The sequence below is a fragment of the Oreochromis aureus genome, linkage group 14 (assembly GCF_013358895.1).
Source record: "Oreochromis aureus strain Israel breed Guangdong linkage group 14, ZZ_aureus, whole genome shotgun sequence".
Taxonomy (NCBI): domain Eukaryota; kingdom Metazoa; phylum Chordata; class Actinopteri; order Cichliformes; family Cichlidae; genus Oreochromis; species Oreochromis aureus.
In genome coordinates this window covers 24,522,457-24,541,063 of record NC_052955.1, presented here as the reverse complement: position 1 = coordinate 24,541,063, position 18,607 = coordinate 24,522,457, and the positions used below count along the sequence as shown (strand labels likewise).

At 40.9% G+C, this 18,607-nt stretch overlaps 1 protein-coding gene across 6 annotated transcripts in view; it reads right to left on the bottom strand.

Annotated features, from left to right (window-relative positions):
• b3gat1a (beta-1,3-glucuronyltransferase 1 (glucuronosyltransferase P) a) overlaps positions 1 to 18,607 on the bottom strand; it is an 86,041-nt gene that overhangs the window by 62,236 nt on the left and 5,198 nt on the right. The window contains exons 1-2 of one of the 6 annotated variants that reach the window (XM_039598275.1): positions 2,149 to 2,258; positions 1,984 to 2,046 (exon numbers count right to left, since the gene is read on the bottom strand). The exons of the other annotated variants lie outside the window; for them this stretch is intronic. The gene's annotated coding sequence lies outside the window, so the exon portion shown is untranslated. Of the gene's footprint in view, positions 1 to 1,983; positions 2,047 to 2,148; positions 2,259 to 18,607 lie in introns of those variants that run through there. 6 annotated transcript variants of the gene reach the window in all.

The following is an 18,607-nucleotide window of genomic DNA, read 5'->3' as shown; positions in this document are numbered from 1 at the left end:
TGCTTTGGCCTGTGAATTCTTCTGCAGCAGCGCTGACCTCTGATGATGTATCGGGTTACCTACATATTTCACTCCACAACTGCACTGACAGTCTGAAGTCAAATGTGGCCACTGGTGCAGTCAGGCAAACACCAGGAAAATCCCTCTTACATGCTCTAACAATTGAATCCTGCCCAAGCTGCAATTATATTCTCTCTCAGGAACTCTCGTTGACACCTTAAAAAGGTAATATACCTTCTGCAGTAGAACACAATCACATGGCTCATACTCTTTTGTCTGCATAATTGCAAGGGCTTGGGGAAATTGAAGAGCTTCGGTACACATTGAACTGGGAGCTTAAGTAAGAGGGCATGTATTAAGGAGAACATGAACACTCTGGCTGGATCGGTGCTGCTACATAATATTAACCAGAGAGACTGCCCGCCATAATAAAAACGTGGTTAAAAGTTCCTTCACTGCATCATCTGACAAAGAGTGGGAGCTGAGCAGCATCACAAACACATTAATGTGCAGGTTCAAGCGTTTTAGAACAATTTATAACCATCCATCTTATTAATTCGGGTCAAGCTTTGAGTCAGAAGGTGGAGGAGGCACTTCTGGCAAGAGAAGATTTTCACTGCACGAATCTCTACTGACAGGTCAGATCAGAGCACGGGAATGACGAGGCATCCACCCCGTCTGCCATCAGCAGGACTGACAGAGTGCTGTCTGCTACACTCCTCTCTCTCAGGCAGCACTTCACATTTGATCAGGGAATTCTGACCTCTGCATTCCTATAACACAATGCTTCCCGTTCAGTCACAACAGCACGAAGACATCGCTGGTGACTGCAGAGGGTGTCGTGAGCTGACGCTGCTCTGAGCTACAGTGACATTTCATCTCGATTTGATACAGCGATGTGGCCACTTGGCGAAGGATGCATTTTCAATCCATTGACCGGGGAGCAGAGCAAACATCATACTCTGCAGAAAGGATGTGGCTGAATCTATAGTGATAGATTGGGAGTCGGTAGTTCATTTATCCGAGAGCTGATTCGACAGGACTGCGAGAGGCTCCTGTGCCTGTTTCACCCCCCACAACTTTTTAAAATGCAGAGTCCAGCACATTTTATGCTCCCCTCAGGCTCTGTTTATGGAAAGTCTTTCAAAGAAGTCTGTGGCAAACATGTCAGTCGGATTATGTTATTTCAAAACAAGTCATCTCTCTATAATCTTTGAACAAGTCATAAAAAACCCACAACCTATTGCAACTGCAGATTCCTGTTAATTGATTTGATTCACTCTCATCGTTTGCTGGACTGTGTGCCATTAGAGACAAGCTCAGACAGATCAAACCTATCAGACAGCCCATCATTTGGTCCTGAAAACACCTTCCCTCTGCCAGGTTCCTGGGGAGCCTACATGGGAGAATGGCTCTGTATTAGTTTCTCTGTTCTTTTCACTTAATTGCTGTCACGCTGCAATATGTCAGCTCGGTTGACGCGAAGACACTGAGACCATCTCACTTGCAATATGGGATTTCTCACCATTAAGAAGTTCTTCTTCTAATTGCAAGTGTTTTGCGAGGCATCCGCCCTAACGAAGAGTTGGATATGCTGACACGGCAGATCACGTTGCAAACATTGGAGGAATTGTGGTGTAATTGCTGACTGGATTTTTTTTAAGAGCTTGTTTGATGTAATTCAGAGGTAAAGAATCTGTTTACAAACTGAAGATGTTAGCAAAGATAAAAACTCTCATCTGCATATTTCACTGTACGGATTAATGGTGGGAGAGATGCCCGTTCTGATAATCTCACAGAATCCAATTACCTTTCTGCTAAGCGTCTTCCCTTCAGTGTGTGAGAGGATTGCTGTTTTGGGGCATATTGCACACAATATGTGCACATATAGTACATACAGATCTATAAGTTTGCTTTATTCATGCAAGTATATGCAGTTATGTCTTCAGTGGTTGTGGGAATTATCTCTATTTGGAAACCAACCTGTCATACTGAGACGGCAGGTTCACCGCGGCTCCCTGGATGCTCAACCATGCGTAACACTTGCTTAAGGCAAAAAAGAAGAAGAGGAAGAAAAAAAGCGGCTTTATGAAATGATTGGTAGGATGTACTGCAGCAATGTGTGTAAAGAGACCTAGAATTCCTTACCACCGAAAAGCTGGGCTCAGTGGGAGTGACTGACATTGAAGTTGGGGGCGTGGAGGTCTCAAGCTTAATCTATTATCTGACCTCAGAGGGGAAAACTGGTGTATGTTTTTTGACATTTTTGTGCCTGCTCCACATAACAGAAATCCATATGAGCAGGTAAGGAAAGCCCGTCTCCTAATACGATGTATTTGTTTTTCCGAAGAACCCTTCTGCTTCACAATTTGCTTGCTGCAGCCGTAAGCGAGACATTGTTAGTTTTGATTTTTAAACCCGTGTCTGTAAAATGTCTTCAGACCGAGCGCGAGTGAAATGTAGCGACAAAACAAAAGCATAGAAGAGGTACTGCAAAGACGACAGCAGTCAAAATGAGAAGGTCTGCAGGAAGTTAAGGCGAATAAACCAAGATGACGATTTCCTTTGAGAGAAAGGAAATAGTGGGATGAGAAAGATTTCTTTAGCTATATTTTTCAGTTAAGTTCAATCAAAGTGAGAAGTGAAGAAATAAAACTGGTCCTGGACTAGTTTTGTTTCCAAAACAGCCTTTTAAAATATGAATGCTGTATGTTATAAAGCTTTAGGCTGATTCCAGGCTGAGTCATAATCACTGCTGCTTTAACACCAGACAAGTAAATACTTAAAAAAGTGTTACCTCATAGGCAGATATATACGTTGTATAGTGCAATGCAGTTTCTTGAGAATCTCTTTTAAACAAGAGACAGCCAAGCAATAAATTCAATTATACTGAACAAATTTCGAAAATCCAATAAATTTCCATATCAAGCTGCTTTGAGCACTAAGCACAAAGTGCAATTAAACAGCCCTGTCTCTGTAAACAAAGCTAAACTTGCGTGCGCAGCAATATATCCACTGTGATTATTTACCACCCTGAGCACTCAGAAAAAAAATCAATAACATATGCAAACATCAAACCAAACACAGTTTGCAACTCAGCCTTCATAAAACAAATGCAGAGGCCGAAAAAAAATCCTCTAAAGTACACCGAGACACTTCACAGAGCCACTGATGATAAGAATTATCCGGGGAAGTTTAAGGGTTTTATGGATTCCTTTGCATTTGGGGGCATGGGCGGTTTAAGCTGCAAAATGAAAGTCGGAGTCAAAGTCAGTTCATAATTAAGCTAATACAAAGTGTGTGCATGTGTGCGTAAGCCCATGATTGCCTTGGTCCTTGTGTGTGTGAGTGAGTGAGTGGGAGAGATAGTTCATGCACATCTCCGCTGTCTTGACATTTAAATGGACGCTGATCAGCACAGGCTTTGAGAAACCAGAGAAAATAGCCAGTTTAGCCCTCATATTTGAATTTAAACCCGCATCAATCAGAAGCTTTAATACTGACACTGAATAAAATGACCGAGTAATGTGAATGGGTCACCCATAGTGCCAGAGTAACTGGGAATTAGACTATAAGCCAGCCGCTCTGTGAAGCTTTTTAGCCTCTTTTCTTTTGACTCTGGCTTTCAAACTCATTGTGTGACTGAGTCTCAGCAATTCACCTGCTGTAAGCCTTTTCCAACAAACTATACCTTCTGGCCAGTGTACTAACGGTGTTTCTCTTAATTGTGTCAGGGAGACAAAGCTTCCAAAAAAATACCAAATGACCAGGTAGAGACTGTGACACAGGCTTCAGGTAACTGGGAAAAGAACTGCAAAATACTAGTATTAAAGCAATTGTTTTACAAGCCTGGCTTGTGTAGCTATACTACTGCATGGCTGGCATTTTGTTGCAGCCTGATCCTATAGGGTAGACTAACAAGTGACAAAGTCTCCCTAGAAATGGAAAAGTTCATTTTTTCTGAATATAAAGGTGTGACTAAAACACTGATAAATTGTAGGCCCACACCAGAACACAAAATTGTATTCAATTTTGAGACAGCTTTAGTTTATTCAAAATACCTTAAATGGTAAATGGACTGAGCATGCAAAGAGCTTTTTTACTACAAAGCTCATTCACCAAGTCGCACATATTGTTTCAAACATCTTTTCTATGCTTAAACGACTTAAACGCACAGGTGGAAGAGCTGGGAAACAAACAGTTGACCTCCTGATTGACAGATGCTCCACACTACCTCGACCCACATTAAGTAATCGACTGTCATACAAATTTACATGTGGCATAGATTAAATCCCTTTGCTAAGCATTTGCCAGTCAAAAGCCAAAAGGTCCTGTCTGTAATAATCACCTAAATATTAAGTAGACAGAGAGACTTCACTGTCAGACTCATAATAAAAAAAAAAGTTAGTAAAAGGCAGCTTGGTTAGCTAATTAACCGTGTTGATAAATTATGTAAAATTTAAATTTACATGTTATTAGGTTTTACTATTTCATACTATTTCATTTGCAAACTTGTTAATGTTGTGTCTGTTGTGCAAAGACTGGTTAGTCATACCTAATAATAGACAGCAGCTGTCTAAACTGCACATTATAGAATTTAGTCTTTATGGTCTCACCACCCATGTCGATGTGCTAGACAGCCCTCTGCAGAGTGGAGCACTAAGGGAGTGCTGTTGTTACAAAGAGTGTATCACCTCGACTGCTGCTGCTATCTAATTTCTGGACAGTCCCACATTTATGCAGCGTTAACGAAAGCTGTAAACACTCCTTTTTGCCAGAGTGTCTTTATGTGCTCTGTGAAGCTGTAAGAATAGACCTTTGTTAGGCTCAGCTGTCAAATCAATATAGTTTGCATGGGCATAAATATATATATATATACTTTTGAGTGATAGTGTAAAAATTCAGATCTCTCTGTGCCTAGGTGAATTAGGTTGTTTAGAAAGGCAGTCATTCTTCAAAGGTTTTTCAGAGCTTTGAAAGAAACGTGGAATCCCATATTCCCGTTTGAGTTAATGTCTCTTCTCCTTTCCGACCAGCGCACTCTCCTCCCATATCAGCAGACTTCTAACAATATGCAGCGAAGACTCCAGTTGATACCGGCCTTCAAATATAATCACTTCTCCTTGATGGCTGCCTCCCCGCGCCTCCAAATACAAAATGTGATTTACGTCTCCACGCGTCTTCACAGCTCGCTTCAGCCACATCTGTCTCATTCTCGCTGCACACTTTTAAATGCCAATTTGGGACCCTACTGAACTCAGCTTAAAGTGCAAAGAGCAATTTGTCATGCAGTTCATTGCTCAAGACAAAATGTAGAGAGGCTTTCTATAATCCCGTAGCGTAGGGAGCAGCCGGGGGAAGCACATATGGATTTAAAAAAAAAATAAAAAATAGCCAAAGCTCTTGCCCCCCAGAAGATGTTTTGGTCTTCATCTGTCAGTGGGGCCACCGGGCACGAAGTGGTTGTCTGGTTTTGATGAATGAGCGAGGGCATTTGTCCTTAAGCTGCCATTCACCAGCTTCTTTGGATGCGGAACATTAAAGACAGACAACTTTTGTCTGGAAGACTCATGTAGCAAAGGATTTGACTCCCGGTCTGATCAGACTGTCTTCATAGAATTATGTTGGGTCCTGGTAAGAATAGAGCCAGTGTATATTATTGATGATGACATACAACTGCAGCAGGGTCTGCAGGTTCTTCTTGAACAACATGCATGCTGGTGTCTTTTTGCGCATTTTGCAGAGAATTTGATTGTATGTCTGAACCCCCCCCGCCCCCCAACAACAGCAGCATATACACTTATGTCTCCATTTGGGCAGTGCTACAATGCTTTTTGTAATTTTTGCCTCTGCACACAACCACAGTGGATTTTTGTCAAACAATCAGGATGTGGCTGAAGTGAATTGTTAGGTTACAGGATGTAACAGAAGTACTACACTAACTGTTTACAGCAATTGCAGCTATTTTCAAACATAGGACTCCGTTTTCATTCCTAACTGTAATACAGTACTAGCTAATGTCACAGTTGACTCATCTCTTGGACATTATAGTGAGACAGTCTCCAGTTGTTGGATAGTGGAATCCAGAAGAAGCTCACAGCTTAGGAATAATGCAATGTGATTTGTAAATCACGAAATCACAAAACAATCATGGTGGACAGTTTAGTTTGGGGTTTTTTAAAATTCTGTCAGGTGCTTATCAGAACATGCCACTTGAATGCGAAGCTATTTTGTTTCTTCGCTCAGCCTTGAGCAGCTCTAAACACATCAGATGTTGAGTGGAATGAATTATCTCAAGGAAATGTCGCTCAAAATACCAACGATGGCAATACAAGCTCTGAGATAACGCATTTACAGAACCCGTAGGCACAGATGGAAACTTTGTGACAAATCAGGCGCAGGTTTTGAAAACTGAGCAGAGTCCTTTAGTCTCGCATGCCGCAGGTAGCTTTGACTGAACAGGATATATCCTGTGTGTTTGTGGCCCCAGGAGTTGCAGTATCTCTAACCCATCAGACGTCTGCGCTCACAGGAACAGAGAAGAGCAAATGACGGTCCCGTCTCCTCTTCCTCTTTCAGAGCTGCTGAGCAAAATGTTACTTGTGTTTGACACCTTTGGGAAATGAATGCCTGTACTGTAAATGGGATTTGGATTAATGCATAATCTATAGACAGCAAGCATGATAATCTCCTAATAAAACAGCAAAGAGAAAAAAGTGATTAATTTTTGTCAGCTTGTGAGTCCGAAACTTCTGAAGCACATTTGTTTTCAGGTGGTAACGCACAAGAAGTCGTTTTGGATTTCATGCATCTACAATTAGCTCTTAATCCTTACACAAATTGGCTTTTATTCCCAGATAGGTAGCGATACCATCATGCCTCTATATCTCAGATGAGACGGTGTAATGGACCCGTCTCTCCGATGCGACACTGAATTAACCTCTTGCATACCTTAAGTTCATCTAGAGATAAGATTGCTATTGCTGGAGGTTCTCTCTATATATTCCCCCCCATGTACTATCTATCTCTTTCTCTCCCTGTTGCCTGTCTTTCTAACATAACCCTCTTCCTTTCCAGTTCAATTAACAGTAATAGAGTTTGGGCGTATTGCTTTTTGTCCGTTCATCCTCACAGCTTATTGCCTGCTTCATCTAACACCATACTATGGTGAGATTGTGTTAAGGCCCAGTGATATCAGAGGTGCTGTGTCAAGGTGATTCCACGTGAAAAAACACCAGTGTGAGCACTCTGACTGGTAGCGGTCTGCGAGAGGTGCTTCATATCTGACACAGTTTCTTTAATCAACTTCGGTGCCTTTAGGCAAAGCGGAGGTCCAAGCAGACAGATTGAGGCTGCTGGTTACATTGGAAAGCTGGATGGAGATGTATTTTGGTACCTCGGAGAGAAAAAGAAATGGCTCAGGTGGTCTAAGGGTGCAGGTCTTCTTTCAGAGAATACAGACCTCATGCATGGCTTCTCTTAACCTTGAGATGTTTCCTGGGGCAAACAGATTTGAGTTAACATTTCCTGTCAGTATTCAGTTGTGAGAAAACTCAGTGTTGGTATCTCTGTAGGCCTACGTGCTGTGTGTGCTAATCCGAGCCAGAGGAAAATCTTCAGTCTTTGTCTTTTTATTTTTTCTTCACCCCCTCTTCCTTCTAACGTCAGGGGATTTTGATTAACGAAATCTCTTGCCATGTTTGTACAATATGTTTGGATTCAACCACTGTTTGCGGTTTCAAAGGCTTATTAAATTTTATTGCCTTGATTGAGATGTAGGTGTACATTTCCCAGCTACTTCAGTTTTATTATTAGTTATATTCCGATCGCTCTTTGTAGGTACAAGTGACTCATGATGGTGCAATTATGTTTAAATGAGAGCAAGAATAATCTCAGGATGGAAATTATTTAAACTAAGTCATTTGTGTGTTGAATTTCTACTTGAAAATTAAAAGTCTGAAAAAATACACAACTCTGTGTGGACGTGAACAACCACTGATATTTTAAGATGTGAACACACCCTGCAGGCGTGTGGCATTTATTGGACACTTTGCGGCTGTTTACCAAGGCTACAATGTTGCTGAAAAACTGTATTTTGCTTGGATCCTAACACTCCTAATTATTTCTACCCGCCAACAGTGGAAGAAAGTGTGAGCGAGTTGTATTGATTGGGTGGTTAACAACCCAGTCAATAAAACTTCAGCAATCACGAAGTATCCCTAAGATTGGTTTGTTATTGTTGTTCTTTCCTTATGGAGCCAGGACAATACTACCGTATTTGAATGCGGGCCACTTCATTGTTCTTAATCGAGTGAGTAGCTGGTTTTTGAAGCTACTTTGGGCACACTGCTTTCATCAGATAACTGAAGCTTAACACAGCTTTGCAGGATACCCTTTCTTCTTTTTTTCACTGGGTTAAACCCTCTTACATTTAGCCCTTTTGGCCTCCCTAATCACTCATTACACAAGCTCAGGATGAAAGACAGGCACAAACAAGTAACAAAACAAACTAACAAAAATCTGCTCATGTGTGGTCTAAAAAACGAATTGTCACCCCCTTTGCTTGGTTCAGGAAATGACTTTGGCGATCTGGACAATTTTGATCGATCTGGATGCTGAAATAATCACCGCCTTAGACCACACTCAAAGCTTGGCTGTGTCGAACCATATTATTTAGATACCCATGAAGCCATTGCCTGTTTATTTAATCTGTTAAGCTATTTGCTTTTGACATAATGCTTGCAGTTTTATTATTCTATTGTTTTTTATTCTTTAGTAGCACTGATCACCTGTTTTAATAAGATTCTCTGCAGGAAAACTAAAACTTTGCAACTGCATAGATTTTCTTTAAACTAACACAAAACAAAGCACACTGATGTTTAACTCAAAACGGAAATCGATGAACTAAAGTGGGATAAAGCGTTCTTGCATGTAGTTCTTGTTTGAGAGAGCTTAACAAATGGAGGAGAAATTTAATTACACTGAAGTGAGCGCTGATGAGATTTTGAAAGTGGAACTTCACCGCTGTAACTTTTGGTCCAAAAAAGAAACAAGAATGAAATGTGTAAAATAGTGGATTTGTCTTTGTTAAACATAGATTTGACTATAGAACAGTGTCTGAATGTGTTTGATTCCTATCAGCTCAGGGTATAGGACAATGTTTGCATTATTATTATTATTATAAATAGTGAAGAGTAAAAGATGACCATGTTAAACCAGCATATTCAGCCACAATTCATACATATCAGAATGACTATGAATGAATATGAATATCTGCTTCTAAGCTATAATTTTACAGCAACTATTAAGCAGAATCTCCAAGTGATGATATTACAGCTTTTGGACATCTTAGAGAAAATGGATTGTGACAAAAGCCTCTGGATGGAGTTAATTTTATTGCTTGACTGATTTTAGTGTGATTTTGGCTGTTATCATCCATACAACTCTGTCTGAGGCATGTCATAGCTGGGGCCCAACACATTTGTCAGCAGCCCGACATTATCTGCTAATATTAGTTATTTCTCAATCTATCATCTGCATTTTGTAAAGGCCCATAAATGAAAGTAAAAAAGTGAAGAAGAAATGGGAGAAACACCCTTCAGACATGTTAGGAGTGTTGATGTTGCATAGTTTGTCCATCAGAGGGCACTCTGCAACACGTGTTTGGAGTGCGGCAAACAACAATCAGCTAATCGGAGCAGTGGAGTAGAGCATGTAAAATAAATGGCATATCTAGATTAAAGCCAGTTAAATAAAAGTGGGGATGGCTTATGTTTATAGTCACCCACGTCCCATTAACATCAAGGAGCCAATATGCTTTGAAAAAAATCATAATAGTTGATAAAACCATGAAAACCTGATCCTAGATGATCAGATGATTCCCAGTGAAATATATAAACAAATAAAAATTGTATCTTCTTTATGAACAGATTGATCTTGGCTAGACAATATTTCCTGTGCCAACCACAGAATCACCTTGGTAACGTCATCTTTGAGAGCCACAGAAAAACCCACAACTTGTTCACGAATCAAATATATCCGGAACACAACGCTGTGACCCTCAGAGACACACAAACACACCATCATGAAAGGCTCACAAACAGAAAGACACACCAGGATGCCTGATGCAGACAAGGTGTCTTAGTAGTTACAAACAATGTGAGACATCCCAAGGCCGCGATGGAACTTCTCTCAGCAGGATACATATTCTAATGTAGCTCTTTCTGCCTTGATTCTTCACTGTCTCTTCTACATACAGTAATGTTTGCCTACCTTGCTGCATTTTACCCACTGTCTAAAAGTTCATCTCTACTCTGTGTTTACTGTGCTGGCCTCTGACCGCTACTAATTACAAGAGCAGCAGCAGGCAGATCTGGCAGTGGCCTTTTAAACCCACCTACAGTACTATATGCTAAGCAGTTATAGGTTAAAGGAAAGGTCTACTCAAAAAGTATATTGCAGCCACACAAAGTGACTATTCCTCTGCTCTTTAGGCAGTAATTCTAAAAGAGGTCACACCAGAAAAAAATCCACTTCCTCTCTTGTGCACATCAGCCATCTCCTTTAGCGCCAAACATAAAGATTTTTAGCACAGCATGGTGCTGAAATATGAGCCACACAAGCAGAAATCCATATCCATTATCATGGCATGCATGCTTTTCATTTGCAGTGTGGCGTGGCTGAAACCATATTGATTTCCCAGTTTTGAATGTAGTGCAGAAGCCTGTTTATTTTTGCTCTACTTAAATTTAGCATGATCGAGGCCTCACTCGAACATTGCCAATCACCATGAGTCATGTGGTGATTAGCATCACTGTTGCTGCTGCACTGTACAACCACTGAACCGTGAAATCAGCCAGTTTAGCGTCTTTTGAAGGAGATGTGTACGACATCATTTTTCTAAAGTACAAAGAACACGTGATTCCTTTAGCTGAAGCTCTGGCTTCTTACATAACTCGTAGATTTAAGCTTTGCCTTCTAGACTTAACATAAAAACACTTCTTTGAAATTGAATGAAGAGCTTGCTGCAGGATTATGGTTTAAACAGTATTATACTTTACAATTACTATATATGTGCTCACTGTTTTGAATGTAAGACTCAACAAAAAAAAAAAAAACGAGGATCATTTATGATGATGCTTAAGCTACTTTACACTTTTACATATTTAACTTTTAATGTTTAAGCCTCGTTTAAAGTGGGAGATCTAGCCTTTCTAAAGTGGACTGTACAGGCCACATAAAAATCTATGTTAAAGCTTTAACGATAATGCACCTCCAAACACAAAAACACACACAATCTTTTGCGGCAAAAGGAAATGTCAGCCTCATGGGGAAAGTCTGGACTCAAATGAAAAAGCCTCTCTCTTTGAACCGTTCATCTGTGTAGGAATTGCAACAACCCTGCCACTCTGCTGCCTTCCTGCCTAAAGGCTTATCATCAGACACTACAACAAATTAATTTTTATGCACTTGGACACTGATGAAATTTTGTGTTTTCCCTCTAAGCCTTTAGAGGCACATAGGCGACACTGGCACACCCGTCCCCTTTGTCCTCTGCAAAAGACAGTTAATAATGCCATACTCTACTGTACTTTATCTTCCACTTCCTATTTTCGGTGACTGATGAATCTCCCCCTCGTGTCCTCTAGTGTGCAGACAAGACTTTGAGTGACACAATCGTAAAGCAGTCAAGTGAACACGCACCCTGTGAATGCCCTTCTAGGAGCCTGGTCGTATTTCCCTGCTGTCGTGCTTATCGGAGAGCGTGAAAAGGCTTAAAATCCGCCACGCTCGATCTGTGTTTCAAACGCTGTCCGTGCTGATAGAAATTAAGATGCAACATGGAAAAATACAACTCGTGTTGGATTTTGGTGTGTAAGGTCAAGCCCCAGGGAGTGGGACAAACAAGTATTTAGCTTCTTTTGAACCTTACAAAGTAACTCACGCGTGACCACAATTATATGAAGAATTCGGGCTCATTATTGTTATTTTGTAAACTGCAACAGGAGAGTAGTTTGTCTCTGGACTCCATGTTTCTAACTCACCACCTTAAACATGCTCAGCATTTAGCTCCTGGAAAGGCACTCAACCACAGTAGTTGGAATATCTGTCACTGGCCAATGAGCCAAACACTGCAGCAGCTACAGAAAATAGTCCCTATGCTGATGGTTGTTCACACTTGTAAACTGCTGTTTGGCTTTGTCACCATCTAAAGTAGAAGATTCTCTGCCATCTGCTAATGCTAGGTGGCCTGTTACAATGCCATTTTCTTGTCTGTCTTTGAAAAAAGGTTTTCTTAACAGTAGTTGTTTAGCAGTAAGTATCTAGCTTGTCAGATCTCATCGTGAGTGTTTGATTTGACCACAATAACCCTTATTGCAGTGCTGGGTATAAAGCAGCTCCGTGCAGCGGAAGAGGACAGCTCTCTTCTCAGCCGAAACCGGAGCTTGGTTTCTTTCACCGATCCTTTGAATATGAGCGTGTCAATAGAGTCATTGCACATGGCTGCATATGCCCCTCTGGCATGATTCCACCTCGGCTGAATCGATTCAAGCTCTGTTTATCTCATTAGCTTGTAGCGCGTAATCAATCACACAAGGGCATTTGTTTCGGGCCTCCAACCCACTGCATATTATAACACGACTCCTTCCCTGAGTGTGAACATTGTTCTGTCTACAGTTGCGCCTAGCAATAATGCTAAACTGAGCAGCTTGTAGCCACGCACAGCCTATTGGCATTCATTCAAATTACAGAATTTGTGTCTATGGAAGTAAAAAACAAAGGATATGCAAACACACAGACTCACTTTAACTGATAAGGTGCTCGCTGCGGGTGCATTTGTATTGCTGCAATGATGAGCTTTCATGTTGTCTAGTGTTGTTTTCATTCAATAACAAAGACACTGAGCTAAAATTAAATTTGCTATGCTTAATGAGAGCAGATTATACCACAGTTTACTGCTAATTTCAACTAAAAGCACATATGAATAGTAGAAACAGGCATTCCCTTATAGATTTGTATACATAAATCATATCAGGAGAACAGATGCGAGATTACTGGACACCACATAGCTGAGGCGGGTCCCAGCTGGGCTCCGCCTGAGGCCAGGCATCACACATGTTCACACAGCCACTTTGATCAGCGCGCAGCATTTTGGACACACCGCACGTTCACACGGGTGCGTCACCAGGCAGCACAAACAATTATTACGCCGTCAGAGATACCTAGATGGCATTTAATGCAACTACCACTTTATCTACACAGTAACAATTTGCAACAAGCTTGTCTAGCAACATACTTTTGCTTCATTCCCCCTGTACTTTTGCAAAGATGAGGTAGACATGAATAAGATATTTCTTCGAGTCTCTCACGGGAACAAAAAGCACTACAATGCTGATTCATTCTCATTGAGATCCTCTCAAACTGCGCTAGAATCTAAAGGGGAAACAGTATAATAGGTCCCTCAGTGCACCGCTCTATTGATCTGTTAAGAACACAACTCGAGAAGTCATTCAGAAATCACCTGCCTTACAGGGAGATGGCTAAACGTGAAGTAGATGACAGTGTGTTCCACCCTGCAATACTCTCAGGTCAGGTCAGTGACAAAGATGCATTAGGATGTGTTTATTTTTCAATAGACCCCCATTTTCTACTGAAAATTGTAACAATCCATATATGACATTAATTCCAGCTACCCTTTGACTCCCCTTTTTTTCACATTGTCTGTGATTATAATGTCTCAAAGCCCAGTTGCTTTTAGTGATCATCCAGAAGCAGCATGAAAATGTGTTATAAGTGGTTCCCATAGTTATATTACAGATTGTGCCTTTTAAACACTGGCGTTACAGTAAAATGAACATCAAGGCCATGCTATGAAGTGCCATGAATGCCCATGCTGAAATAAAGTGCAAATTGTGCACCATGACTGCACAAGTCATTGCTCAGTTTCTGCTCTAGTAATTTCTGGATATGTTTTAAGTGATAATGGTAATATTCATGTGCATCATATCTGCAGTCAGATGGTACGGACAAGCTCCGTAGCTGTAGCCTAAGGGGCATCACGCAGCAGCCCGCAGGACTGCAAATAAAAACTACAACTTAGTTAGCATTAAGTACAGAGAAATTAGACCGGGCATCTGTCGACGTTCTCCGTGTTCTGAAATATAGACCATGAAAGCCTGCTGTCGTTAAAGTCCACGCGTTTCATAATGTGCCAGTCTTCTTTGCCAGAGAGACTTAACACTTATGAAATGATTATGGAAATGATTACAAGCATGAACAGTTTAAGCTCTTTATTTTGTATCTGTATTTCACAGTTTGTTCACGGTAATTAACTCTTATAGCTGAGAAGCTTAGCAAATTAACGCCGGTCAGACTTGCTGCTCCCTGCTCTTATTAAGCTCAAAAATTAAAGCCCAGAGCAGAGAAGGTGATAAACGAAAAGACGCTCCAACGGGTCACCTCGTCCTTTTCAAATTTTGACTTTAACTCGATTGTAACAATTAGTCGCGCAAAAAGCACGTCACCTCAAAGTGGGCCTCTCATCCTCAGACGCCAAAAGCAACAACAGAGACGATATTTCATACGCAAAGTAAACTTATTAAAGTGTTTCAGACCCACATTTTAATAGTATATCAGCAGCAGCGGGGACACTTTGCACTGATTGCCAGTGGGATGTAATTGGCACCCACTGCACATGAAATGCCACGCAGTCACGTCAACAAGAACAATAACAACAGGCTAGTTGAGGCCTGTCATGTCTCACTCCTCGTTATGCATAAGGAAGTGTTTTTTTTGGAACATGAAATCCTTCTTCCTCTCACTCATGTCACCGGAACGTCTTAAAGTGGGCATATTTTCAATTAGTTCCTCTAAAGGTCCATCATAACAAACCTAATTTAACAGTGAAATCAAAAAGGATCAATTTAATCACTTTTGGTCCATCTTGCTTGATATTGCTGGTCTTCATATGTAAATTTCTCACACAAGGAAGAAACATTCATTAATATTTAATCTAGAGCAATTCCCTGTTGTAAAGGAGTGTTTATCCATCTCACTAAGTCAAAACAGTCACAACTGCTGCATACATTACCTCGAGTAACTCTGAATAGGAAAACCAGACAGGCCTCACTGTGCCAATCCTATTTCATACTGTGTGACGAGGATGATTGCGCCATGGCAGAAAATGAGTTCAGCACATCCAGCACTGGTGGATAAAATGAAAAAAAAAATAATAATAATACAAAAAATGTCAGAATGTCATGGTTTTAAATAGTGTTTTCATGGGATAGATTAGTAAACCAGATCGGTCTCAGATCTAGAAAATCATTTAGAAAATCATTTAGAAAATCGACGCACTAATAGCCTGGCATTCCTTCTTATTTCACACTAAGCTGGTTTTTGCAAAGGTCCACAAGTGCAGCTTACACTGTGAACTGTGACGGAGAGACAGAATCTCGTGCACACCCTCAAAGGGTCAGTCAGTTTATTATGAACCGCAGTAGTGAAGCTGGCATTGTTCTCACCTTGTAAGTCTGTCTGTGTGTGTGTCATTGCAAAATGTGGTCCCGGAGACCAGCTCCACGTACTGTGGCAGGAACTGTAGCTCTGCTTTGGCAGGTGTTAACATGGACGCCTTCTGTGAACAGAATCTGCAGGGGTGTAGTTTAAGGAAAAATGGTCGCTTTTTAGATCCCTGTCCAAAACCACAGTATTTGCCAATCACAATAGCATGACTCAAAGATTTATTTTATTTTATTTTTTACTTACTGAGTGTTAAGTGTTTATATTTACAAGCCCAATTCCAAAAACGTTGGTATGCCAGTTGAAATGTAAGTGACAATAGACTGAGATTTGCAAATCTCATAAAGCCTATATTTCACTTACAATGAAACACAGAAAACATATTAAATGTTTAATCTGAGAGAATGTATTTTGTTAAGAAAACGATGAGGCCATTTTTGAGTTTGATGGCAGCGGTCCGTCTCAAAAAAGTTGGGACAGGGGGCAAAAAATGTCTGGAAAAATAGGTGGTGTAACTAGCTTAACTGGCAACACGTCAAGTCAGTTAAATTTACTTTTATTTACATAGTACCAAATTGCAACAATAGTCACTCGAAGGTGCTTTATATTGTAAGGTAAAGACCCCACAGTGATGGAAAGGAAGCCCCAGCAATCAGACGACCAACTATGGGCAAGTACGTGGCAACAGTGGGAAGGAAAAACACCCTTTTAACAGGAAGAAACCTTGAGTAGAACCAGGCTCAGAGACAGGCAGCCATCTGCTGCGACTGGTCTCAGGTGAGTCAATAACATGATAGAGAAACACAGTCTCTGTCTGTCAAACATCCCGTTTGTTCATAACATCATGAATGAAGCTCAGCACAAATGAGATGCAGCCTGCTGATGAATTCTCACGCCTGGCACCATCGTTAATACTAACAATGATTTCTCAAAACACATCAAGGACCTGCTCAGCAAAGAGCAATTTTTTTTTTTTTTTCTGTCGAGTGCATAGCATCTCAATATTTACACAATGCACCATGAAAGAGGAAACGTGCAAGATGCGGCTGTGTGCAGCTAGTCTTGGCTCCTGTATAGCTGGTAACAAAGGTGAAACATCAGAAGTTATTCTGGATAGCTGAACACCTTCAAAGATCACAGATCTGGCCACAGATGGGAACACAGAGTGAGTATAGAATCCACCTACAACAAAACACAAGAACAACCAAAGTTGCTGACTTGTTGAAAACAAACTTTTTTCGCATTACAGAGTAAAGATCAGTGGAAAACTCAGAGAATCAGAGAAAAACCTCCATCAAAATGTCAGTTTACCTGCAAGGCGTGTTTAACAATGTAACATGTAAGAGGTCAAAACACATCCTAATCAGCTTAGAAAGATGCCTTTTCTTTTTAAGTGTAAGCCCGCTTTGAGGTGAACAGTTAATCAGGGTTAAGCAGAAAGCAAATTAATCTATGCCATGTCTCAGCTGTCAGCTTTACTCCTATTATTACCCATCCATTATGTCAATTAGTAGTCAATTAGGAGTTTTATGCTGAATAGACGTCTTTCTATAAATACCAATATTGATTATATGAAGCACATTCTTTATTCATACTGCTCCTGAGAAATAGCACAATCTCTTTTTCATGGGTAGGCCACTTTTTTTTCATTGTATTGCACTTGTTGGCTGCAGCTGTCTGAGGTTCATAAATGTGTCCATGTGTTCGCTGCAATAATCTCTCAGCATGTTCAAAAGGTGATCCTTTCCCCCTGGAGAGGTGGACGGATGCTTATTGTAGTTAAAGCTGAGGGATTTACGTCAAAGCCTCTAGAATTTTCTCGAGAGGGTAATTGAGAGAGCTCGTTTGTGCCTGGGAATATGTTATTGTGCTGTGTGCTCGCCATCACTGTTGCTTAATTTGTAAGTATAAACAGCTGCAACCGCAAGTAGGAGCTGGATTTTTATCAGGCGGATAAAGAAAAAAAAGAAACAAACACACAAAAAAAGCCAAAGAAGACTCAGTCAGCCATTTATATTTGGTATTGTTAGCTGTGAACAGACTCCTTACTAAAAAAAACAAACATCAGGAATGATCTCCAAGTTGGCACACGCATAAAATATTCAAAACTACATGTTGTGTGTGTGTGTGTGTGATGCCTTCGTAGACCGTTGGAAATACTCCATTCTAACCAGCACCAACAGACCTCGCCCACAGTGATCGCCAGCACTGTCAGGTCACATTATCATTGTGTGGACATGTTCGTGATAAGGGAAAACCCCTGTCACCATGTGAAATGATCATCTCAGCCCCCGCCCCCGATCTCAGATACCTACTGTTAAGGCAGGGAACTATACTATAGCCTCACAGCTGGCTTCATGCAAAAGCTCCCATCTCTGGGCTGAACGCTCCCCGTGATACTCGAGCTGTGCCATCTCCACCATGCTGATTATAGGTTAAGCTCATTTTGCCATGAAGGACACAAAGAGGCTCTCCCTCCTTGCTTATGCACCCAATAAAAGTATATTAAGATGGGTTGAGACAGAGAAGAAAAGGGATAAAAAAAAAAGTGTTTTCCACCCTATTCTTGGTCACTAAAAGAATAGGATTCGACAATAGGGGAGGGAAAGCTTTATTGTTTGTGCTTGCAGATATTGTAGACTGTGTGTGGCTTTGTGTGCCTGTGCATAGAGTATGCGACTGCACATATGATACGCCTCCGGTAGCATCTCTGCTCCTAATCTACAGCATGCCCGATGAATGTGAACACAACTGATACCACACTGCCAGCTGTCTCTAATACCTTCTCTCCCTTCTCTCTTTTTTTTTCTAAAACAGCAGAACTGCCCCCAGGGACTATGGTTAGCCACAAATGCACATAATGAGATTATACAGGAACAAAATAATTAAGAAAAAGGGTAAACTTATTTGAATCATGCAGCATTACTGATTAAACCGGTAAACAGCATTACAAGCCAAAGCAGCAAATCCCGGTTGCTCATTTGATTAATGCTCAGACCAACTTGTTCAGCGTATGCGAAATAAACACGTTAGCTGAAGCTGGTAAAATGTCACATTTCTTTCTTTCTTCTTTTTTTGTTGTTGA